Source organism: Triticum urartu, chromosome 3A (genome assembly GCF_056163025.1).
Source record: "Triticum urartu cultivar PI428250 chromosome 3A, HENAU_Tu73, whole genome shotgun sequence".
In the NCBI taxonomy this organism is placed as follows: Eukaryota; Viridiplantae; Streptophyta; class Magnoliopsida; order Poales; family Poaceae; genus Triticum; species Triticum urartu.
The window spans coordinates 658,269,750-658,296,090 of NC_141875.1; positions in this window are offsets into that span (position 1 = coordinate 658,269,750).

The following is a 26,341-nucleotide window of genomic DNA, read 5'->3' on the forward strand; positions in this document are numbered from 1 at the left end:
AGCCACGCGACTGGAAGACCCCGAAGCTCCGCCCCCGACATCTTCTTCTACCTCGGGTCGCCGAGATCGTCGGCGACCTCCTGCCGTCACCAGCCCCTCCCCGAGCTCCTCGAGGCCACCATCGCAACCACCGTGAGCCACTGACTCTTCTCCCTCCCTCCGTTTTTCCTCTCGCACGCCGTAGCCGCCGCGCCACTTGCGCCCGATCGCCGGCCGCCGCCCTGAGCTCGTTTCCAACGAGCTCCGGCCTCCATAGCCGCTGTTGTTTGCTGTGCTGGATGCGGGAGAGCTCCAGCTCCCCGCGGGTGCCCTCTGCCGCTCGTTTGGGCGCCAGGAGAGCGAAACCCGCACCTCTCCGCCATCCCTGGCGTTGCCGGCGACGAGCCCCGGGTCAACTCCGGCGAGTTTGACCTGGGTTGACCCCTGTTTGACTTTCCCCCTGACTCACTGACACGCGGGCCCGGCCCTACTAATTAATCTAGGATTAGTGCTAATTAAACCAGGATAGTTTAGTTAGTAACTAACACGCGGGACCCACTGGTCAGTTTTGACCTGGGCCGCTTCGTTGACCGGTGACATCAGCGTGATGTCATGCTGACGCAGTAAATCATTTACTGGATTTTGTTTAATTCTAAATAACCAGAAAATCCAGAAAATGATTTGAACTTCAAAAATTCATAGAAATTCAACCGTAACTCCAAATGCAAAGATTTATATATGAAAAATTATCAGAAAAATACAAAGAATCTGTTTATCATGCATGTTTGAACAAGTTAACCTCACTGAATAGGACACTTCATGATTATGGAATAAATGGTAATTAGTTTTGGAGTTGGAATTTACTATATGTTTGAATTCCACTTCAATGAATATGTCTAACTGTTGCACTAGGTCAATTCAGTACCTTAATATGACATATCATTCATATGTATGTGCATTGCATTGATTGCGGTTCCTTTTGTGTTTGCCGGTGGTTGTTCCCTCTCAGTAGACGTGGGTTTCGACGATGAGTTCGATGACACCGATGAAGAACTATATTATCTTCAGAAGTGCCAGGCAAGCAACCCCCCCCCCTTGTTCATTCAGATACAATCCCACTCTCTCGCTCCTGCTCTCTTTTACTGCATTAGGACAACACCGTTTCAACTGTTACATGTTGCGGTAGCTGAACCCCTTTCCTCTGCATGACCTGTCATTGCCACAGTAAATAGATGAAACCCACTAGCATGAGTAGGAGTTGTTTGAGCCCTGATGTGCCTACTCATTCATGCTTGTTTTCATGCCTGCTACTGCTTAGAGTTGAGTCAGGTCTGGTTCATCGGAGATGAATCGGAGGTGTGTGAACATGTCCTACTGTGTGTGAGCTAAGTGTGTGAATACGATTTGGTAAAGGTAGCGGTGAGAGGCCATGTAGGAGTACATGGTGGGCTGTCTCATTGCAGTCGTCCTCAGGAACTGAGTTCTGTGTTTGTGATCCATGAACAGTTACTACCACACATTGGGCTCCGGGCGCTCCAAGCTCTCTCGACTTATTAATCAACTTGATCTCTATCCAGGAGTTGCAACTAGTTTCTGGTGTTTGTAGGTAGTGTTAGTAGTCTACCAAGTGGTACCCGGTACAGGTGGGCTTGGGACAGACTAGGCACCGTGGCACGGTGTACCAAGCGTAGATCCACCCGTCGAGGTGGGCTTGGGAACCCTGCACACATCGTTTGGGGCCGTGGGCGAAACCCCGGCCGGATCTCCTTGCGGATGGAACCCGAATAGGCGATAAACCTGGACTAGAGACTTGTGTGGTTAGTCAGGTCGTGGCCGACTCCCTCGCCAGGCTTCCGCTTGAAGGTTGCCGAGATACACGATGTGTACATGGTGGTAAGTGGCGAGAGCGTGTGTGAAGAAGTACACCCCTGCAGGGTTAACATCATCTATTCGAATAGCCGTGTCCGCGGTAAAGGACTTCTGGGTTGCCTATATCAGTTCATAGACAAGTGAAAGTGGATACTCTAAAATGCGCAAGATAAGCGTGAGTGCTATGGATGGCGTTCTCGGAGGGAGACGGGAGCGGATCCATAGTGGTGTATTGGTATGGTGAATATGTGGACTCGTGTGCGCCACCCCAAAAGAGTTACTTGTAGTCGTAGTTCAGGATAGCCACCGAGTCAAAGCTGGCTTGCTACAGTCAAACTCCACCACCCCCTTTGTTGATACTGATGCATATGTAGCTAGTTCTGATGTAAGTCTTGCTGGGTACATTTGTACTCACGTTTGCCTATTTTATGTTTTGCAGAGAGACGTCAGTCTCGCTAGTAGTTCCGTGTGGACTTCGACGCTTAGCTTGTTACCTCAGCTACGATCTTGTGCCCTCGGCAGGATCTGGTAGATAGTCAGGCTTCTCAGCCTTTTTCATTTGTAGATGTCTGTACTCAGACATGTTAAGCTTCTGCATGTGTTTGACTTGTATGCTCTGAATGTTGGGTCATGAGACCCTTGTTTGTAATATCTCGCTCCTCGGAGCCTAATGAATAAATACTTGAGTCGTAGAGTCTTGTTGTGATGCCATGTTGTATTTACACATATCGAGCATATTGTGTGTATGATTGAAATGCTTGGTATGTGTGGGATCCGGCAACCTAGTTGTTTATCCTCGGCAGCCTCTCTTATGGGGAAATGTAGTCTAGTGCTTCCTTGAGCCATAGTAGTCCGCTACAGCCCGGTTCACCGGAGTCCTGCTAGCCCAGCACTACTGCTCAGGACACTCGACTGGCCGGCATGTGTTTCACCTCGTTCCTGTGTCTGTCCCTTCGGGGAAATGTCACGCGGTGACATCCGGAGTCCTGCCTAGCCTGCTACAGCCCGGGTTACCGGAGTCCTGTTAGGCCAGTGCTACAGCCCGGATTCACACGCTGTTCACCGACATGCTCGAGGTTGATTCATGTATGCATGTCCCCATGGGTTAGTGCCGCTTTGGGTTCACGACTAGCCATGTCGGCCCGGGTTCTTTGTCATATGGATGCTAGCGACACTATCATATACGTGAGCCAAAAGGCGCAAACGGTCCCGGGCCAGGTAAGGTGGCACCCGTGGGAATACCGTGCGTGAGGCCGCAAAGTGATATGATGTGTTACATGCTAGATCGGTGTGACTTAGGATCGGGGTCCTGATAGCTTTGGTATCAGAGCCTGACTGCCTGTAGGATTACCAAGCCAAACTGGTCGAAGTTGAGTCTAGAAATGCTTTAGTTATATAAGGGAATTGATTGTGGAAGGGAACGTAAGGCTCTTTTTACTCCTTATACCTCATGGCCTTCTGATCTGAGTCAACCTCTTCTCTTCTACGGGGATTAAGAACTAGGCCTTCTCATCTATCTATCAGGATGACGTGTTACTAATCCATAGTCTTATAGGATTGATAGTTTCGAGCCCCTGTTCAGTTTCTACTATTTTTAGTATGTTGTCAGTTGATCTCAGAACCTTGTTATTGTGGTGTTGCGTGGTTATGCCACCATTTTGCAGGATGTCTCAAATCATTTTGAGCATTTACAGCCGTTATGCTGTCCGAGTCATCCCAGCTCTCTAAATAGTCTGATGCATTTGTAAATCCCTTCTTCCCATTCTCGTTGTTCCTTTGGGCCAGATTAAGCACACTAATCGGTCTGTTGAGGTACTCTATTGCCTCGACATATATGTTGGAGCTATTATTATGACCCTAGGTGTTTTAGGGAGTCACCTAGTAATCTAGCCATGTTTTGTGTTCCCAGTGTGATGATTCTGGCCACCATTCTCGAAAGCATCCCGTGATGCAATTTAGTAGTAGGTATTCTACTCCTGGGTTCTTGAGCCCAAGATTCACCCTACTTTCTTCCTGTTGATAGTGTTGCTAGTTCCTTTAGGATATTAGTAACCTTGTGATAGTCCTCGAGGTCCGTGGTATATCATTCTTCCAAATACCATGGATCAATGTGGCAGAAGTTCCTCGCTGAACCAAAGGATCACAATCAGAGTACTCTTGAGGAGTTCTCCATTCATAATTGTGAATCTGCCAGTCCTACTTTTTCTGCATGGATTGTCCGGAAGACACGTTGAACTTGGTTCGACATACTAATCTATGCATCCACAACTCAGAAGGTTATATGCTCCCTTGAGTTGTCCCTTTTCATTTGTTTTCCGACCATCGTCTGTCAATTGATAGCCAAGAGTATGCGTGCATTCGTTCATCGGTGCCTGTCATTCTTGTGGTCCGTCAAGCCATTCTAGTTCAGAATGACTAGGAGAAACAAACTCCAGTACCTTATGCATTTCTAGGATTGGGTCAAAGTAGTTGTATCCCGCAGATCAAAATGCCAATCCAGCTTCTGCTCTGCTCTACCTTGGAGTGTTACCATCTTTATGTCAAGAGTGTCATGAGAATTGCACCACCTCTTATGAATTCTTGACGCAGTAATACTTCTCGCCATCATTATTCATTCCTCGGTCCCGTGTTATTGTAACCGGAATGCCGACAAGTGAATCGTGTTGTGTGAAATCAATACTCCTAGCAACTGTGTAGCTTGGTAGTTAATGGACATTATTCTCATTCTTAGCGTGTTGGTTATCAAATCATCATCCAAAGATTGATCGTGCCACCTAGTCCTTATTTCCAGTGCACTCTTCGATCAATGAGTTAGGATTGTGCCAGTCCCTCGCTCTCTTGATCATATCATCTTGCCCTGAAAGGCGAGATTGTTCTCGAGCTTAGTAACATATCGATGGTTCGTGATTTTCTGAATATCTTCTCGGAAGTATTACCAGGTTGTCACCTGACCGCTATGTTGAGTTTGTGATTATGTTGGTTTTCCTCCAAACCACCCATTCTCCAAGAATCTGTGTGGGATACCCCTGAGCTAGTTGGTTAAGCCAAACAACAACTTGGAGAGTTGGAAGATAAAAGCTTGTCTGACTTAGTTCATGTTAAGGGATATCTTTTTGTGTGTGTGTATTGAAGAAAGATGATACCTCCATCGATTGGTCCTCGTGATCGGTTGTTGAATCTATCGTCTTGTCCAAACTTTGATTTGAGAGTGGGCTATCGTCAAATCAAGTTAGAACCAACGATATTCATAATGTTGTCTTACTCGTGGTTATTCCTCGAGCATACACCATTACATCCTTTTGTCTGACCAATACTATCACATTGTTCACATAATTATGGAATTCCACTGATATGGAAACCTGGATAAATTGTCGTTGAGCCCATCGACAACATCCTTATCTTCTCCATAATTTTGTTGGACATTAAGCTAGTGTTGGAAACTTTGTAAACAATGCCTTCGAGACCCGTCCCTGAGGTATATGTTTGGATGAGAGAAGTGGCTTCCTCTAATTCACGTGTATCTGATGTAAGTTGCCGCCGTGAATTCGAGAAAGTTTGTTTTTGCTTCCTTCGGAATCATCCCAAGTCAGTCACGCATGTGCGAAGTATTCTATGGTTTGATAGACTGATCATCTCCATTCCATATGTATCCCTAGCACACCAAGCCACTAACTGATTTGTTCAAGGAGAAGAAGTTCCTTCATAAGAGCTAATCATATGACTTTTGCAAGGACTTCGTTATCCGTGATGATGGTTCCCCACCTGAACTCGGTAGTGTTTTATTGTAAGACTACTATGTGGTCATGCTTGTCTAGGACAGCGTGTTCACATGTGTGTAGCAGAACCAGCTCATGTTTTGGAGCTTGCTATCGTAGATCATCTCCCGAGAATCTCGCAACGCCATCTCGTCCATTTGTGTTGCAAACTTTCATTTCTCTCTCTAGACTGGATGAGTCTGGAATATCCTGACACCAACCAGATCTGAATCTCAGGCAGATATGATGGTTGGAACGTGTCCCAAGAATTATAATATTGGTCTCTCGGTAACCCGGTAACGTGGATGTCGTGGCCAACACACCTAGCCGGAAGGCCTATTATTGTAGTATCTTGGTTGAAGAAGTTGGTCACCTCCCCATAAGGATCTCGCAGGATCTGCCTCCGTAGTTATTCCCTATGGATTCTTGAGCTTCCGAAGTCCGACCTTTTACTTGATGTTCTAGTTATCAAACCATATCTATAAATGGGTTGCGCTAGCACATCAAGGAGAACATTAGAAGCGGAGTGCTCAATGTCTCTCGGTCGATCATATAGATTTTGTTTTCTTGGCCTCGCTAAGGTGAAATCTGAGAAGGTGTTATCTTCCTTTGCATTTTCTCGTCCATCACTATTCATCATGGTAGTATGTTGTGTTGCCAGGATCCTTGACACGGTTGTTGGTAAAACCTTGATGAATATGGAAATGCTCAAGTTCTTGAGAGCACGCGCAAGCAAAATCATCCCTTGCGTTGTCTTCAACAAGGTAGTCCACATCATCCATTCTAGTCTAAGCAAGCCATTTCTTTGAACTCCTTCAAAAGATCCTTTGAGAATTGCCTTAGGCTGGTATAGAGAGTTTCAATGATCTATGGATCAAAAGTAATTCTTTTTGCCACTTAAGGGGATGATTTTACGAGTCACCTCCTCGATGGTGCCCTGTTATGGGATCATGACAATTATCTCCCCGCTACTTTGAAACCATGCACCATCTTCTCCAACATGGAATTGTTGCCTACCAAATTGAGCAATCGCCATCTGTTTTCCTTTCACCTATGATGTGTGTCTTGTGTCTCAGCTCAAGAGACGTTCTTATGTCTCACTCCATGAGTTGATCCTGAGTTGCTCGATCTTTGAGAAGATCGATTCTTCTAGGGTTTTCCTTTCTTCTTGCTGTCATGTTAGATGGAGTTCTCAGAGCAAGATGTCGAGACAAAGATGATGATCGAATCAACGTTCTTATAAAGTGCATCCTGGATCGTGAAGTTTGTGCTAGCTTTGTGTCCCCTCTGTCACAGCCCTAGCTTTGGCCTTTGCTTGTCATTGCATATGCATCCATGCATCATCTTAAGTTCAAGGAAATTGAATTGAGGGAATTCTCAAGCCTCAGAAATCTTTTAAAAATGATCAACATTAAAATATTTTCAAATGAGCCCAACAAAATGTTCCCGCTAATCCCTGAAAATATTGGCAAGAGCTAAAATTCAAACCTATATTTTTGGAGTCTTAGAAATATTTGTTTTGGGCATTTGAAATTAATTGAATAACTATTTGCATTGGATTTATATCAGTTATATATTTAATATATGTCCAATAATTCTGATTTTTAGTGTGGGGCTTTGGAACAATCCAACTAGTTCCTACAATAATTTTCAGAAGAAAATAAATTGTTTTGGTTCAAAAACCAAATTAAAACAATTGTCAGAAATAGAAAACAGAAACAAAAGGGGAAAGGGTTTTACCTGGGCCTTACCTGACGCTCACCTGGCGGCCCAGCAAGCCGGCTGGCCCAGCCCACCACCTGCCGATGCCAGACATCCCTAACCTCTGCCAGTAGGCAGAGGCGGGACAGCGCACGCGCGCGCGAGGTGCCACGCCTCCTCCCTGCCCGCCTGCCTCACCGAGGCGCCTCGAAGCCCCTCCTCGGTGCTGCTCGGGACCCCCTGCACCCCTCTCCTCTCTCCCTGGACCTCTCTCCCTCCTCTGCTCTCTCCATACGACGCCACCGAACACGCCCATCGCCGCCGTTCGCCGTTGCCGCGACCACCGCCGTCCCGACGATTCCCCGAGCTGCTCCCGAGCTCCTGCACCTCGTCGCCAGCCCCCTCACCGAGCCACGCGACTGGAAGACCCCGAAGCTCCGCCCCCGACATCTTCTTCTTCCTCGGGACACCGAGATCGCCGGCGACCTCCTGCCGTCACCAGCCCCTCCCTGAGCTCCCCGAGGCCACCGTCGCAACCGCCGTGAGCCACTGACTCTTCTCCCTCCCTCCGTTTTTCCTCTCGCACGCCGTAGCCGCCGCGCCACTTGCGCCCGATCGCCGGCCGCCGCCCTGAGCTCGTTTCCAACGAGCTCCGGCCTCCATAGCCGCTGTTGTTTGCTGTGCTGGATGCGGGAGAGCTCCAGCTCCCCGCGGGTGCCCTCTGCCGCTCGTTTGGGCGCCAGGAGAGCGAAACCCGCACCTCTCCGCCATCCCTGGCGTTGCCGGCGACGAGCCCCGGGTCAACTCCGGCGAGTTTGACCTGGGTTGACCCCTGTTTGACTTTCCCCCTGACTCACTGACACGCGGGCCTGGCCCTACTAATTAATCTAGGATTAGTGCTAATTAAACCAGGATAGTTTAGTTAGTAACTAACACGCGGGACCCACTGGTCAGTTTTGACCTGGGCCGCTTCGTTGACCGGTGACATCAGCGTGATGTCATGCTGACGCAGTAAATCATTTACTGGATTTTGTTTAATTCTAAATAACCAGAAAATCCAGAAAATGATTTGAACTTCAAAAATTCATAGAAATTCAACCGTAACTCCAAATGCAAAGATTTATATATGAAAAATTATCAGAAAAATACAAAGAATCTGTTTATCATGCATGTTTGAACAAGTTAACCTCACTGAATAGGACACTTCATGATTATGGAATAAATGGTAATTAGTTTTGGAGTTGGAATTTACTATATGTTTGAATTCCACTTCAATGAATATGTCTAACTGTTGCACTAGGTCAATTCAGTACCTTAATATGACATATCATTCATATGTATGTGCATTGCATTGATTGCGGTTCCTTTTGTGTTTGCCGGTGGTTGTTCCCTCTCAGTAGACGTGGGTTTCGACGATGAGTTCGATGACACCGATGAAGAACTATATTATCTTCAGAAGTGCCAGGCAAGCAACCCCCCCCCCCTGTTCATTCCGATACAATCCCACTCTCTCGCTCCTGCTCTCTTTTACTGCATTAGGACAACACCGTTTCAACTGTTACATGTTGCGGTAGCTGAACCCCTTTCCTCTGCATGACCTGTCATTGCCACAGTAAATAGATGAAACCCACTAGCATGAGTAGGAGTTGTTTGAGCCCTGATGTGCCTACTCATTCATGCTTGTTTTCATGCCTGCTACTGCTTAGAGTTGAGTCAGGTCTGGTTCATCGGAGATGAATCGGAGGTGTGTGAACATGTCCTACTGTGTGTGAGCTAAGTGTGTGAATACGATTTGGTAAAGGTAGCGGTGAGAGGCCATGTAGGAGTACATGGTGGGTTGTCTCATTGCAGTCGTCCTCAGGAACTGAGTTCTGTGTTTGTGATCCATGAACAGTTACTACCACACATTGGGCTCCGGGCGCTCCAAGCTCTCTCGACTTATTAATCAACTTGATCTCTATCCAGGAGTTGCAACTAGTTTCTGGTGTTTGTAGGTAGTGTTAGTAGTCTACCAAGTGGTACCCGGTACAGGTGGGCTTGGGACAGACTAGGCACCGTGGCACGGTGTACCAAGCGTAGATCCACCCGTCGAGGTGGGCTTGGGAACCCTGCACACATCGTTTGGGGCCGTGAGCGACACCCCGGCCGGATCTCCTTGCGGATGGAACCCGAATAGGCGATAAACCTGGACTAGAGACTTGTGTGGTTAGTCAGGTCGTGGCCGACTCCCTCGCCAGGCTTCCGCTTGAAGGTTGCCGAGATACACGATGTGTACATGGTGGTAAGTGGCGAGAGCGTGTGTGAAGAAGTACACCCCTGCAGGGTTAACATCATCTATTCGAATAGCCGTGTCCGCGGTAAAGGACTTCTGAGTTGCCTATATCAGTTCATAGACAAGTGAAAGTGGATACTCTAAAATGCGCAAGATAAGCGTGAGTGCTATGGATGGCGTTCTCGGAGGGAGACGGGAGCGGATCCATAGTGGTGTATTGGTATGGTGAATATGTGGACTCGTGTGTGCCACCCCAAAAGAGTTACTTGCAGTCGTAGTTCAGGATAGCCACCGAGTCAAAGCTGGCTTGCTGCAGTCAAACTCCACCACCCCCTTTGTTGATACTGATGCATATGTAGCTAGTTCTGATGTAAGTCTTGCTGGGTACATTTGTACTCACGTTTGCCTATTTTATGTTTTGCAGAGAGATGTCAGTCTCGCTAGTAGTTCCGTGTGGACTTCGACGTTTAGCTTGTTACCTCAGCTACGATCTTGTGCCCTCGGCAGGATCTAGTAGATAGTCAGGCTTCTCAGCCTTTTTCATTTGTAGATGTCTGTACTCAGACATGTTAAGCTTCCGCATGTGCTTGACTTGTATGCTCTGAATGTTGGGTCATGAGACCCTTGTTTGTAATATCTTGCTCCTCGGAGCCTAATGAATAAATACTTGAGTCGTAGAGTCTTGTTGTGATGCCATGTTGTATTTACACATATCGAGCATATTGTGTGTATGATTGAAATGCTTGGTATGTGTGGGATCTGACAACCTAGTTGTTTATCCTCGGCAGCCTCTCTTATGGGGAAATGTAGTCTAGTGCTTCCTTGGGCCATAGTAGTCCGCTATAGCCCGGTTCACCGGAGTCCTGCTAGCCCAGCACTACTGCTCAGGACACTCGACTGGCCGGCATGTGTTTCACCTCGTTCCTGTGTCTGTCCCTTCGGGGAAATGTCACGCGGTGACATCCAGAGTCCTGCCTAGCCTGCTATAGCCCGGGTTACCGGAGTCCTGTTAGCCTAGTGCTACAGCCCGGATTCACACGCTGTTGACCGACATGCTCGAGGTTGATTCATGTATGCCTGTCCCCATGGGTTAGTGCCGCTTTGGGTTCACGACTAGCCATGTCGGCCCGGGTTCTTTGTCATATGGATGCTAGCGACACTATCATATACGTGAGCCAAAAGGCGCAAACGGTCCCGAGCCAGGTAAGGTGGCACCCGTGGGAATACCGTGCGTGAGGCCACAAAGTGATATGATGTGTTACATGCTAGATCGGTGTGACTTAGGATCGGGGTCCTGACAACGTACCCTCGTAGACTGAAAGCGGAAGCGTTAGTACAGCGCGGTTGATGTAGTCATACGTCTTGACGATCCGACCGATCAAGTACCGAACGCACGACACCTTCGAGTTCAGCACACGTTCAGCCCGATGACGTCCCTCGAACTCCGATCCAGCCGAGTGTTGAGGGAGAGTTTCGTCAGGACGACGGCGTGGTGACGATGATGATGTTCTACCAACGCAGGGCTTCGCCTAAGCACCGCTACAGTATTATCGAGGCGGACTATGGTGGAGGGGGGCACCGCACACGGCTAAAAGATCAACTTCATCAATTGTTGTGTCTCTGGGGTGCCCCTGCCCCCGTATATAAAGGAGCAAGGGGGGGTGTGGCCGGCCTAGAGAGGGGCGCGCCAGGAGGAGTCCTACTCCTACCGGGAGTAGGACTCCCCCCTTTTCCTTGTTGGACTAGGAGAGAGAGGGGAAAGAGGTGGAGGAGAAGAAGGAAGGGGGGGCGCCGCCCCCCTCTCCTTGTCCTATTCGGACTATTGGGAGGGGGCGCGGCCCTTTCCCTGGCCGCCTCTCCTCTCTTCCACCAAGGTCCACTAAGGCCCATTAAGTCCCCGGGGGGTTCTGGTAACCCCTCTGGTACTCCGGTAAAATCACAATTTCACCCGGACCACTTCCGATATCCAAACATAGGCTTCGAATATATCAATCTTCATGTCTCGACCATTTCGAGACTCCTCGTCATGTCCGTGATCACATCCGAGACTCCAAACAACCTTCGGTACATCAAAACATATAAACTCATAATATAACTGTCATCGAAACGTAAAGCGTGCGGACCCTACGGGTTCGAGAATTATGTAGACATGACCGAGACACGTCTCCGATCAATAACCAATAGTGGAACCTGGATGCTCATATTGGCTCCCACATATTCTACGAAGATCTTTATCGGTCAGACCTCATAACAACATACGTTGTTCCCTTTGTCATCGGTATGTTACTTGCCCGAGATTCGATCTTCGGTATCTCAATACCTAGTTCAATCTCGTTACCGGCAAGTCTCTTTACTCATTCCGTAATACATCATCTCACAACTAACTCATTAGTTGCAATACTTGCAAGGCTTAAGTGATGTGCATTACCGAGAGGGCCCAGAGATACCTCTCCGACAATCGGAGTGACAAATCCTAATCTCGAAATACGCGAACCCAACAAGTACCTTCGGAGACACCTGTAGAGCACCTTTATAATCACCCAGTTACGTTGTGACGTTTGGTACCACATAAAGTGTTCCTCTGGTAAACGGGAGTTGCATAATCTCATAGTCATAGGAACATGTATAAGTCATGAAGAAAGCAATAGCAACATACTAAACGATCGGGTGCTAAGCTAACGGAATGGGTCATGTCAATCACATCATTCTCCTAATGATGTGATCCCATTAATCAAATGACAACCCATGTCAATGGCTAGGAAACTTAACCATCTTTGATCAACGAGCTAGTCAAGTAGAGGCATACTAGTGACACTCTATTTGTCTATGTATTCACACATGTATTATGTTCCGGTTAATAAAATTCTAGCATGAATAATAAACATTTATCATGATATAAGGAAATAAATAATAACTTTATTATTGCCTCTAGGGCATATTTCCTTCAGTATCCCCTTGCCAAACTCATGGCAAGGTACACAATAGGTATGGTATACAGCATGGCATACTTTATAGAACATATGGCTGAGGCATAGGGAATGACTTTCATTCTCTTTCTATCTTCTGCCGTGGTCGGGTTTTGAGTCTTACTCAACTTTATACCTTGCAATATAGGCAAGAACTCCTTCTTTGACTGTTGAACTACTTCAAAATCTTGTCAAGGTATGTACTCATTGAAAAATCTTATTAAGCGTCTTGATCTATCTCTATAGATCTTGATGCCCAATATGTAAGCAGCTTCACCGAGGTCTTTCTTTGAAAAACTCTTATTCAAGTATCCTTTTATGCTATCCAGAAATTCTATATAATTTCCAATCAACAATAGATCATCCACATATAATATTAGAAATGCTACAAAGCTCCCTGATACATCTCCAACGTATCTATAATTTATGAAGTATTCATGCCATATTTACAATAGTTTTATATGATCTTGGTATGATTTGATTAGAACTAACCCGGGCTAACGCTGTTTTCAGCAGAACTACCATGGTGTTGTTTTTGTGCAGAAATAAAAGTTCCCGGAATACGCTGAAAATCAACGGAGAATTTTTCTGGAAAATATAAAAAATACTGGAACAAAAATCTACCGGAGGGGAGCCCCGGGGGCCCAATGAGGGTGGGGGGCGCCCACCCCCCTGGGCGCGCCCCTGTGCCTCGACGCCAACCTCTCCTATAAATACAGAAACCTCCAGGAATTAACCTAGATCGGAAGTTCCGGCGCCGCAAGCCTCTGTAGCCATGAGAAATCAATATAGGCCCTCTCCGGCAGGCTGCCGGAGGGGGCCATCATCACCGGAGGCCGTGGAGGAGGATCCCGGAGGGTCCATCATCGCCATGAAGGCCAAGGACCAGAGGGAGAACCTCTCCCCATCTAGGGGGGAGGCCATGGAGGAGTAAGCACAAGGGGGAGAACCTCTCCTCCTCTCTCTCGGTGGCGCCGGAGTGCCATCGGGAGGGGAATCATCGCCGCGGTGATCGTCTTCATCAACATCACCATCATCATCACCATCCTCATCTCTTTTACACGGTCCACTCCCCCGCACCCCGCTGTAATCCCTACTTGAACATGGTGCTTTATGCCACATATTATGATCCAATGATGTGTTGCCATCCTATGATGTTTTGAGTAGATATCCTTTGTCTTTGGGTTGATTGATGATCTAGATTGGTATGAGTTGTATGTTTTATTTTGGTGTTGTCCTATGGTGCCCTCCGTGTCGCACAAGCGTAAGGGATTCCCGCTATAGGGTGTTGCAATATGTCCATGGTTTACTTATTGTCTGTGTTGCTTGAGTGACAGAAGCATAAACACGGATAAGTGGGTCACGGTGTATGGGATAAAGGGGACTTGATGCTTTAATGCTATGGTTGGGTTTTACCTTAATGAACTTTAGTAGTTGTGGATGCTTGCTAGAGTTCCAATCATAAGTGCATATGATCTAAGAAGAGAAAGTATGTTATATTATGCCTCTCCCTCATATGAAATTGCAATAGTGATTAACGGTCTTGTTAACAATTTCCTAGGACAATTCCACACGCCGATCCATCATTATTCCACACTCGCTATTTATAATATTTAGTAATATTCTAACTTTATGATAACAACACCTACTTTTATATTTTAGCTCTCTGATATCATGCAAAGTTATCCTCTACATACCCACAACGTAGTTCTATTTATCGTTTCTAGTTGGAAGCAAACATTCGGTGTACGTAGAGTCGTATCGGTGGCAGATAGGACTTGGGAGAATATTGATCTTACCTTTAGCTCCTTGTGGGTTCGACACTCCATACTTATCACTTCCACCTTTGGGAATTGCTACGATGATTCCCTGGACTTGGGGATTATCACTCCCACTCACTTTCTTGTAAATACAGGCTTCTCCAAAAATCTGTATAAACCATATGCTTTGATCACCTCATCAAAGCGTATATTCCTACTCTGAGATGCTTGCACCAGTCCATAAATGGATCGCTGGAGCTTGCACACTTTGTTAGTACCTTTAGGATTGACAAAACCTTCTGGTTGTATCATATACAACTCTTTTTCCATCAAGGAATGCAGTTTTGATTTCCATTTGCCAGATTTCATAAAATGCGGCAATTACTAACATGATTCGGACAGACTTTAAGCATCGATACTAGTGAGAAAATCTCATCGTAGTCAACACCTTGAACTTGTCGAAAACCTTTTGCGACAATTCGAGCTTTGTAGATAGTAACACTACCAAAAACATATGTCTTCCTCTTGAAGATCCATTTATTCTCAATGGCTTGCCAATCATCTGGCAAGTCCACCAAAGTCCACACTTTGTTCTCATACATGGATCCTATCTCAGATTTCATGGCCTCAAGCCATTTTGCGGAACCTAGGCTCATCATCGCTTCCTCATAGTTCTTAGGTTCGTCATGGTCTAGTAACATGACTTCCAGAACAGGATTACCGTACCACTCTAGTGTGGAACCTGCTCTGGTTGACCTACGAGGTTCGGTAGTAACTTGATCTGAAGTTTCATGATCATTATCATTAGCTTCCTCTCTACTTGGTGTAGGCATCACGAGAACGGATTTCACTGATGTGCTACTTTCCAATTCGAGAGAAGGTAAAATTACCTCATCAAGCTCTACTTTCCTCTCACTCACTTCTTTTGAGAGAAACTCCTTCTCTAGAAAGGATCCATTTTTAGCAAGATCTTGCCTTCGGATCTGTGGTAGAAGGTGTACCCAATAGTCTCTTTTGGGTATACTATGAAGACTCACTTCTCCGATTTGGGTTCGAGCTTTATCAGGCTGAAACTTTTTCACCTAAATATCGTAACCTCGAACTTTAAGAAACGACAGCTTAAGAAATGTTGAACAACTATTTGAAAAATATTGAACAAGTGTTTGAAAAAAATGTTGATCATGTATACGAAAATGTTGAACAAGTATTTGAAAAATACTGAACAAATATTGAAAACATGTTAAACAAGTATTTGAAAAAAAAGTTATGTATATATATTTCTCACCCAGGAAATAGTTATTTCTTCACCACCCTCTATTTTACCATCAATGCACCGTAATTTTACGTTCCGTAAGTTTTGTCTTATTTCCGACGTAAAAAGAGATCGTAAGAAAATATATAATCGTCGTAAAAAATATTTTATGTTATGTAAAAATACAAACGTAAAAACATAGTGTAAAATACACATGAACTACAAATTTTCTTGTCTTATGACCTATATTTTTATTTTCTTATGCCAAATTTTACGTAGTGAATCAATAGGAATGTAACTATTTGAATTCCAAACATAATTTAATTATGAAATGATCGTAAGATTACCTCGGGTGAAGAATAACTTATTCTACACCCCATATATATATATATAGTGATGCTATTCATCACCCAGGGTGCAGAATAAGTTATTCTTCACCCAAGGTAATCTTACGTTCACTTCATAATTAAATTATATTTGAAATTCAAATAGTTACATTCCTATTGATTCACTACGTAAAATTTGGTATAAGAAAATAAAAATATATGTCATAAGAAACGGAAATTTGGAGTTTATGTATGTTTTACACTATGTTTTTACGTTTGTAATTTTACATGACATAAAATATTTTTTACGGTGATGATATATTTTCTTACGGTCTCTTTTTACGTCAGAAATAAGACAAAACTTATGGAACGTAAAATTACAGTGCATTGGTGGTAATATATATATATATATATATATATATATATATATATGGGGATTGACTATTCGTCACCCTCGGTGAGGAATAGTTATTCTTCATCCTCCTCTATTTTAATAGCAATGCACTGTAATTTTATGTTCCGTAAATTTTGTCTTATTTTAGGGATAATCGGTTTTATACCCTTAGTTGGGTACCACTTGTCAGGATTGCCCCTACTTTTGGAAAACACGTGGTCTTGCCCAACTCAGTTTGCTTGTCTTGTGCTTTTGCCCTTCTGGCACGTCTCCGTCCAGTCAGCGCCGTTTGACTGTAAGCGGCGCTAGATTTTGGATATTTTTGCCCTTGTCGGTGCTACACCTAGTACCCTTTTGTCCTTAGTGAGCTCGCGCTAAACAAAACAGAGGAGCTAAGCCGGTGGCGCGAGGCCTGACGAGGAAGAGGATGGAGCGGCGCAGCACGGCGAGCTTGGGCTCGTCCAACTACTCGTAGGCGGACAGTGAGGTAAGTGAACATCAGCTTGTGCCCCTCCTCCACCCCCAATTCGTTCTAGGGTTTCTAGGGTTTGTGAGATTTTGGGGAAATTTTGACCTTCCTTCCTTTCCATTTGGTTTAGGTTGATGGGGTCGGGATTGTGCAGCTCGTCTCCGAGTTCTATCTTCCCGATGGCACATATTATGGATTGGAGTATCGTTCAAAGCATCGTTGCCTTGGTCACGACCTTGTTCCAGCCCGCCGTGTTTCCTGGGGAGGGGCAAGCACGGACCTCCGGTTTTTAGGGTGTCCTTTAGACGTAAGAGATTGTGAATTTGAGCATGTTCTAGTTCTTGTTTACTTTTTGGTTAATGTGATGTGCAATCAGTTACCATAGGAGTGTGAGTGGGTGGTCCCTCTTACGTTCACCTTGATGATTACATTGAGTGGAATCCACCGGGGGTGATTCCTCGGGTTTTCCCCTTGATGTTTGGACACACGGTTACCTTGACTTTACTTGAGACCTTGGTGGAAGTCGGGCGGGCCCGGAGAGCACCCGCAAGATGGTTACGAGGCACGGCCGGGCCGGCAGGCCGCCCCCGAGTGGGCTGGGCTAGCCCTTGCCGTATTTCCTCGAGACGGGGCGACGGGGGTCACATTATCGTGAGTCTCTGCTCGTCTCCTCAAGCTAATAATACGCTATGGTTTGGGTATTTGTTCTGAATTGGCCTTTGGCCTTTACGCACTAACCACCACGCGAGAATAGTTATGGGCCTCGACGACGTAGTATCAGCCGAAGCTTTGTCAGACGTCCAGTTCAGCATTACGGCACGGTCGGATCGTGCTAGCCATCCGAGGCGGTGCTGGTATTCACCCTGCACACAACGATCTGGAGTGCACCGGGCGATGGGCCCAGACCCCAGAGTGCTTAGGATGTAGACCAGCGGGGACCTCTCTGCTGAGCCTAGGTAGGGCTACGCCGTGTTGATTTTCCGAAGCCGGGCATTAACCCAGAAAAGTGTGTCCGGCCAGAGTAATCAAGCGTGTTGGAAAACATGGTGCACCCCTGCAGGGAAGTTATCTATTCGAATACCGTGTCCACGGTAATGGACGTTCAGACTTATATCCTGATCTTTTACAACTAGAAATGGATACTTAAGATATGTGGCCCCGGGATTGCTTTCTCGGAGGGAGTCGAGGAAGGATCTCTAGGAATTAATGCTACAACATGTTTGTTAATTACAAACTGCTATTCTTTACTCTTCTACATGCTGCAAGACGCTTGGAGCTGCTTGAAGATGCTAGTCTTCGATAGGCTAGGCCTTCCCCCCTATTCTGGCATTCTGCAGTTCAGTCCATAGATACAGCCCTTCCATTTGATACCAATGCATACTTAGTATAGATCTGATGCTTGCGAGTACTTTGGATGAGTACTCACGGTTGCTTTGCTACCCCTTTCCCCCTTCCTTCTTCTTTCCAGTTGATGCAACCAGATGGTGGATCCTTGGAGCCAGATGACACTGTCGACGGATACTACTACATGGAGGCCGCCGACGACCAGGAGTAGTTAGGAGGTCCCAGGCAGGAGGCCTTGCCTCTTCGATCGTTGTTGCTTTTGTGTTTGCCTTCTTAAGGCAGCCTTGTCTAACCTATGTCTGTACTCAGATATTGTTGCTTCCGCTGACTTTTGTGTATCGAGCTTGTATTCGAGCCCTCAAGGCCCCTGGCTTGTAATATGAAGCTTGTATTATTTCTATTTGTGTCTAGAGTTGTGTTGTGATATCTTCCCATGAGTACCTGATCTTGATCGTACACATTTGCGTGTATGATTAGTGTACGGTCGAATCAGGGGCGTCACATGTAATGTCCGACGTCCCCCCTCACTTTAACAAAGAACTACCTCAAAAAAAGACTTGCTTTGCCGTGCGGGTGCTCGATCGGTGCGACGTGGACTCGGTGGAAACACTTTATGAAAATGCGGTGGTGGCCGGGCCGGGCGGTTTTCATTCCCTTCTTCATTTTTTCCTTTGTTTTTTCTTATATGTTTGTTTTTGTTTTCACTCTACATTTTCGTACATATGAGAAAAAAAATAAAGTTTGTATACAAAAGTGCACAATTTTTATAAACAAATTACAACATCTAAATTAACTACACATCTAAATAAATAGGGACAATTGCATTTTTACCCCTAGTTGGTTCCTACCCATGGATTTTGCCCTTACTTTTCGAGCTTGCTCAGTTTTGCCCTTACTTTTTCCGTCGAGGTCCCTCGAATGCCCTTTGACCATTTGACCAAAAGTTTGAAAATTCATAACTAATTCATATGAACTCAGAAAAATGCAAATAAGATATCAAAATGTTCAGATAAACATTACCTTTATGTGCATATCATTTGCATTCAGGACAAAAGCACCGTTTAAACTGCGTGAGGTAATTAATGTTATTAACATTATTAAAAATAAAAATGTATAAAAAATATTTTTTTCATGAATAAAAATTACATGCAAATGTAGGTGATGTTTTCTAAACATCCTGATATCTTATTTGCATTTTTCTGAGTTCGTATCAACTTGTTATGAAGTTTCCAAATAATGGTCAAAGTCGTTAGAACATTCTTAACAAGATGATACGAACTCAGAAAAATGCAAATAAGATATCTAGATGTTCAGGAAACATCACCTACATTTGCATGTAATTTTTATTAATGAAAAAATATTGTTTATACCTTTTTATTTTTAATAATGCTAATAACATTAATTACCTCAGGTAGTTTAAAGGGTGCTTTTGTCTTGAGTGCAAATGATATGCACATAAAGGTAATGTTTATCTGAACATTTTGATATCTTATTTGCTTTTCTCTGAGTTCATATGAATTATTTATGAATTTTCAAAGTTTTGGTCAAATGGTCAAAGGGCATTCGAGGGACCACGACGGAAAAAGTAAGGGAAAAACCGAGCAAGCTCAAAAAGTAAGGGCAAAACCCGTGGGTAGGAACCAACTAGGGGTAAAAATGCAATTGTCCCAAATAAATATAACTACACATCTAAAATTTTCCTAATCTTAAAACTAAACTAAACATAAACTAAAATAATCTAAAAAACATGTAAAAACATCTAAAAATAGCATCTAAAACATCTAAAAAATCTAAAAACATCTAAAAATCTAATAGCACGGCGCAGGGGCGGAGGGGCACGGCAGAGGGGCCGGCGCCGGCGGGGCAGGGCAGGAGCGCAGGGGCGCGGGACAGGGGAGGGGCGCGGGAGCAGGCTGGTGCTCACAGGGGGCGGCGGGGCATGGTGGGCGGCACGTCGGGGCCGGCAGGGGCGCGAGGGTCGACGTCGTCGTCGGGGCAGAGGGCGTCAGCGGCGGCGGCGACGACGTTGAGCAGCCTGACGGCGTCGGTGGCGGCGACGGTGACGTCGAGCAGCCTGACGGCGTCGGTGGCGGCGGCGACGGCAAGGTGGAGCAGGGGCGTCGGGCGGTGATGGCGAGGAGGAGCAGGGGCGTCGGGGGAGAAGAACTGATGGATTTCATCGAAACTGCTAAGTGTTTTCTTATATACCCAGGGCATTGGTACCGGTTTGTGGCACAAACCGGGACCAATGCCCCCTTTAGTCCCGGTTGGTGCCACCAACCGGGACCAAAGGTCTCTTTTCAGCAGCCCAAAGGGCGGGAAGAAGAGGCCTTTGGTCCCGGTTGGTGGCACCAACCGAGACTAAAGGGGCGCATTGGAACCGGTTCGGCACCAACCGGTACCAATGCGCCCCTTTAGTCCCGGTTGGTGCCACCAACCGGGACCAAAGGCCTTGCACAACGGCGTGGTGGTGGGAGTTTAGTCCCACCTCGCTAGTTGAGAGGGGCGCGCAGTGGTTTATAAGCCCCACTGTCGCACCCCTCTCGAGCTCCTCTCCATTGCAGGCTTACGGACCTAATTGTGACTGCTATGCCTGATGGGCCTACTGGGCCATCTGCGAGCCTGAATCCTGGCCCATTGATGGGTTTCTAGTCGTATTTAGGCCGTGGTGGCCCAGTAGGTGGCAAATTTTTTATTTTTTTCCCAGTTTTTTTTGTTTTATTTATTTTGTTTGTTTTTACTTACAACAAAATACTTATTTATTTTATTTTATTTTGTTTCTAATTACTTATTTATTTTATTTTATGATAATTCTTTTTGCTATTAAAGTTTCTAACAAAAAAAGTTCTTTATGAAAATTATTTTTGCTTTTAATGATTTTGAACAGAAAATACTTTGATAATTTTAGTTGCATCAATTTTATATAATTTTAGTTTCAATAATACTAGAGGTTGCTTATAATGTTTTGAACAGAAAATACTTTGATAATTTTAGTTTCATAAATTTTATTTATGTTATTAAAGTTTATTTTTTTGTTTCTACTTATATATTTTATTAAAGTTTATATTTTTTGTTTCTAATTACTTATTTATTTTTATGATAATTCTTTTTGCTATTAAAGTTTGTAACAAAAAAGTTGTTTATGAAAATTCTTTTTGCTTATATTATTTATTTGAATTCCATAGTTTTTCTGTGTTCAAAATGCACCATTCAAAGCCACATCATCAATTTTCAACCCTTTCTGACTTCATTTGTTATTTTTCATGCATTTACTGATTATTTTGAGCTATAAGTCCCTGAAATTGAAAAGCATTTCAAATGAACTCTGAAAAAGTTGAAAGTTGGCATGGTATCATCATTTCATCCACATAGCATGTGCAAGAAAGTAGAGAGGGTTACGGCAAAAAATGGATGCACTTTGTGTACAAAACGGACAATCTCTTTTAAAGTATCAGGGTTTCATACGGAAACTCGTCTGTTACAAAGGGATTTCATTTTTTTGAACTTATTTGAACTCCATAGTTTCTCTGTGTTCAAAATGCACCATTCAAAGCCACATCATCAATTTTCAACCCTTTCTGACTTCATTTGTTATTTTTCATGCATTTACTGATTATTTTGAGCTATAAGACCCTGAAATTGAAAAGCATTTCAAATGAACTGTGAAAAAGTTGAAAGTTGGCATGGTATCATCATTTCATCCACATAGCACGTGCAAGAAAGTAGAGAGGGTTACGGCAAAAACTAGATGCACTTCGTGTACAAAACGGGCAATCTCTTTCGAAGTATTAGGGTTTCATACGGAAACTCGTCTGTTACAAAGGGATTTCAATTTTTTGAAATTATTTGAACTCCAGACTTTCTCTGTGTTCAAAATGCACCATTCAAAGCCACATCATCAATTTTCAACCCTTTCTGACTTCATTTGTTATTTTTCATGCATTTACTGATTATTTTAAGCTATAAGACCCTGAAATTGATAAGTGACCAAATTAATAGAAGTTCATCATCACATTAAAACCAAAGTACATACATAGTTCTCATTGAACAACATATAGCTCTCCAGAGCATCTAATTAAACCATACATTGAAATTATGTAAAACATTTCAATGCAACAACAAATGTGATCATAATCGCAACCAAGGTAACAATTGATCCAACTGCATAATGATACCAAGCCTCGGTATGAATGGCATATTTTCTAATCTTTCTAATCTTCAACCGCATTGCATCCATATTGATCTTGTGATCATCGACGACATCCGCAACATGCAACTCCAATATCATCTTCTCCTCCTCAATTTTTTTATTTTTTTCCTTCAAGTAATTGTTTTCTTCTTCAACTAAATTTAACCTCTCGACAATAGGGTCAGTTGGAATTTCCGGTTCAACCACCTCCTAGATAAATAAAATCTATGTCACGTTGGTCGGCATAATTGTCATAAAAAATAAATGAACCAAATAGTTATAAATAGATAATATATACCACATCCGAATCATAGACAGGACGAGGGCTGACGGGGCAGATACCAAAACCATCGCACTATATAATAACAAGGAATAATAAAAGTAAGAAAATTAGACAAGTATCTATCTGAAGTAAGAATTTTTTTTTCTTTCAGAAAGAAGATAAGGACAAGAGGCTCACCACGGTGGTGCCGGCGACGAGATCGGCGCGGGCGATCGACGACGGTGAAGACGGGGATGGGACGTGACGGACCGCTAAACCTAGAAAAATCTCGAGGAAAATGGAGCTCGGAGGTCGAGTTTCGAGAGGAGAAAGATTAACTAGTGTGGCTCAGACATTTCATCGAACACCTCATGTGCATAGGAGGTGAGCTAGAGCACCCAAATGCCCTCCCATCACCGGCCAGAAAAAATAGAGCACTATGGAGTGCTCTGCCGTGGCAATGGGGTATATATAGGCAACTCATTTGTCTTGGTTCGTGGCTGGAACCGGGACTAAAGCCCAGCCTTCTGTCCCGGTTCAAGCCAAGAACCGGGACCAATGGTTGTGGGCCATGAGCGAGGCCCATTGGTCCCGGTTCGTGCCTCAAAGTGGGACAAATGGCTCCATACAAACTGGGACCAATGCCAACGAGGCTCCATACGAAATGGCTCCATACGAACAACATATGTTACTTGCCCGAGATTCGATCGTCGGTATCACCATACCTAGTTCAATATCGTTACGGGCAAGTCTCTTTACTCGTTCCGTAATGCATCATCCCGTAACTTACTCATTAGTCACATTGCTGCAAGGCTTATAATGATGTGCATTACAGAGAGGGCCCAGAGATACCTCTCCGACAATCGGAGTGACAAATTCTAATATTGATCTATGCCAACTCAACAAACACCATCGGAGACACCTGTAGAGTATCTTTATAATCACCCAGTTACGTTGTGACGTTTGATAGCACACTAAGTGTTCCTCCGGTACGCGGGAGTTGCATAATCTCATAGTCATAGGAACATGTATAAGTCATGAAGAAAGCAATAGCAATAAACTAAACGATCATAGTGCTAAGCTAATGGATGAGTCTTGTCCATCACATTATTCTCCTAATGATGTGATCCCGTTCATCAAATGACAACACATGTCTATGGTTAGGAAACTTAACCATCTTTGATTAACGAGCCAGTCAAGTAGAGGCATACTAGTGACACTCTGTTTGTCTATGTATTCACACATGTATCAAGTTTCCGGTTAATACAATTCTAGCATGAATAATAAACATTTATCATGATATAAGGAAAGATAAAATAACAACTTTATTATTACCTCTAGGGCATATTTCCTTCAAGAAGTGGGAAAAAATTCCCCAGCTCGGTGAACAGGCGAACCAATCGTGCCCCCCGCTCAAGGTGTCTAGCGATATCGTCGCTAATTAGCCGGGATGGTGCCCGGTACCAATCCTATTGAAATAATGGAGGTGGACGAATAGTATGGGCAACCTCTCGTCAAACCTGATCATCCTCCTCTAACAACGATGATGCGAAGATTGCATGAATGGTACATGAAAACCTGCAGCGAGTCTGGGAAGGATACTTTGACGCTAAGAATTAAAGAGGAGCACGACCTCGTTAGAACTGAGCTGTTGCATGTTGAATTTGTGGAGTTATTCCAGTTATACAATCAATTGGCCCTCGACAAACAACTCATGACTTGCTACTGTCTGTAAGTATTACTTCTGTAATTAAGTCTCTATATATAGCTCAGCTCTTTCATTGCATGTATATATAATTATCCTCACTATATTATGCAGACTAGAGATCGTCGAATGCAGAAAAGCACAAATCTATGACATTGGGTTCATTAACCCAAATATCATACATTAATGGACAGTTAAAAGCAATGTCACAGATATCGAGGACAACTTGCTACAACCGTTGCTTAAATATCAAAACAAAGATAAAATACTCTTTCCTTACAACTTCAAGTGAGTGTTGTTGTCTTGTGCATATTCGGTTTCACTTATTACCCGAGATTATAGTAATGTAATGTATGAGGTATGCATGTGTGCGCAGGTTCCACTTTATTCTGCTAGAGATTAAGCTTGACCGGGGAGTAGTAACCGTCTTAGACTCGAGACAAAAAGATCCCCAGGACTATGCGGACATGACTGAAATGCTCCAGAAGTAAGTTCAATCGATCATTATCGCACCATATCGGCAACTTTGTTCATTTCCTGATATCAAGTAATTATTTTCTTTGTCTGGCAGGGTTTGGAAGAGTTCACCGGAATTGTTCCGGGACTGTCGAGGGAGCTGCGATTTACACACCCGATAGTAAGTACTACTACCTAGTTCCGCGCATCTCCCATTGATTCTAGTTTCATCAGTACCATTTATCATGCTTGATTATCAGTTTGATTGAACTCTATTTCTCGTAAAGTGCTTGTGGAAGGAAGCCGGGAATGATTTTTGTGGATACTACGTTTGCGAGTTCATCTACAACGCGACCTCTCTACGGGGCTACTCTGAAAAACAATATCTAGTACGTAAACAATAATATTCACAAAATTATTTTATTACTATCATTTGTGTTGAGTTTCATTCATATATATGTATTGACCCCCTTCTTTAAATTAGGTCTGGCAGATGCGGGATGAACTCCTACCACATGATCGCATACGCGCAATTCAAGAGGAATTGGTGGGATTCTTTCTTGACCACGTCATACATAAAGCTAGAGAATACCATCTGGAAATTGATATAGACATGAGATGTTAGGGATTGTAAGAGATCTTATATTGTATATATGTAGCTAGCAGCGTCGGATAGATATACGAAAACTTGGTGTTCGACCACTCTCGGAGAAAGAGAGGTCATTCCTCTCTGTATATGTTCATGACGATCTTGTGTAATTAATGGTTCCTTCATTTGCTTACTAGCTAGCGTGTCGAGTTCTCTCTATGTGTATATAGTAGCTAGCGTCGACCAAGCACGGAGAAAGAGAGGACACTTCTCTCTATTAGCTAGCTAACACAATATATGAAACCCCTAAATTAACCCTCCAAAACCCCCTAAACCCCCCTTTTAAAAAAACCCAGCCCCTGCCAGCTGCTGACACGTGGATGCCTTTTGGTCCCGGTTGGTGTTACCAACCGGGACTAAAGGTCCTCCTGCCTGGGCGCCCCGCAACGGCCATGTGGAGCCCCTTCTGTCCCGGTTCGTAAGCGAACCGGGACTAAAGATTTTGGGCTTTAGTCCCGGTTCCAGAACTGGGGCTAAAGGGCCTCTAGAGTCGGGATAAATGGGCCGTTTTCTACTAGTGTAACAAAACTAACTCGATTACATGATAAATCTCATCCAACCCATCACCGTCCAGCAAGCCTATGATGGAATTACTCACACACGTCGGTGAGCTTCATGAAATTGGTGATGGAGAAAGGTTGATGATGATGATGATGATGGCGATGGATCCCCCTCTCCGGAGCCCCGAACAGACTCCAAATCAGCCCTCCCGATGAAGAATAGGAGGCGGCGACGGCTTCGTATCATAAAACGCGATGAATCCTTCTCTCTAATTTTTTCTTCCTGAATAGGGTTATATGGAGTTGGAGTTGAGGTCGGGGAGTCTCCAGGGGACCCACATGGCAGGGGGCGCGCCCAAGGGGTAGGGTGCGCCCTCCACCCTTGTGGCCAGCTGGTGGGTCCCCTTTGGTTGATTCTTTTGCCAATAATTTTTATTTATTCCAAAAATATTCTCCGTATATTTTCAGGTCATTCCGAGAACTTCTATTTCTG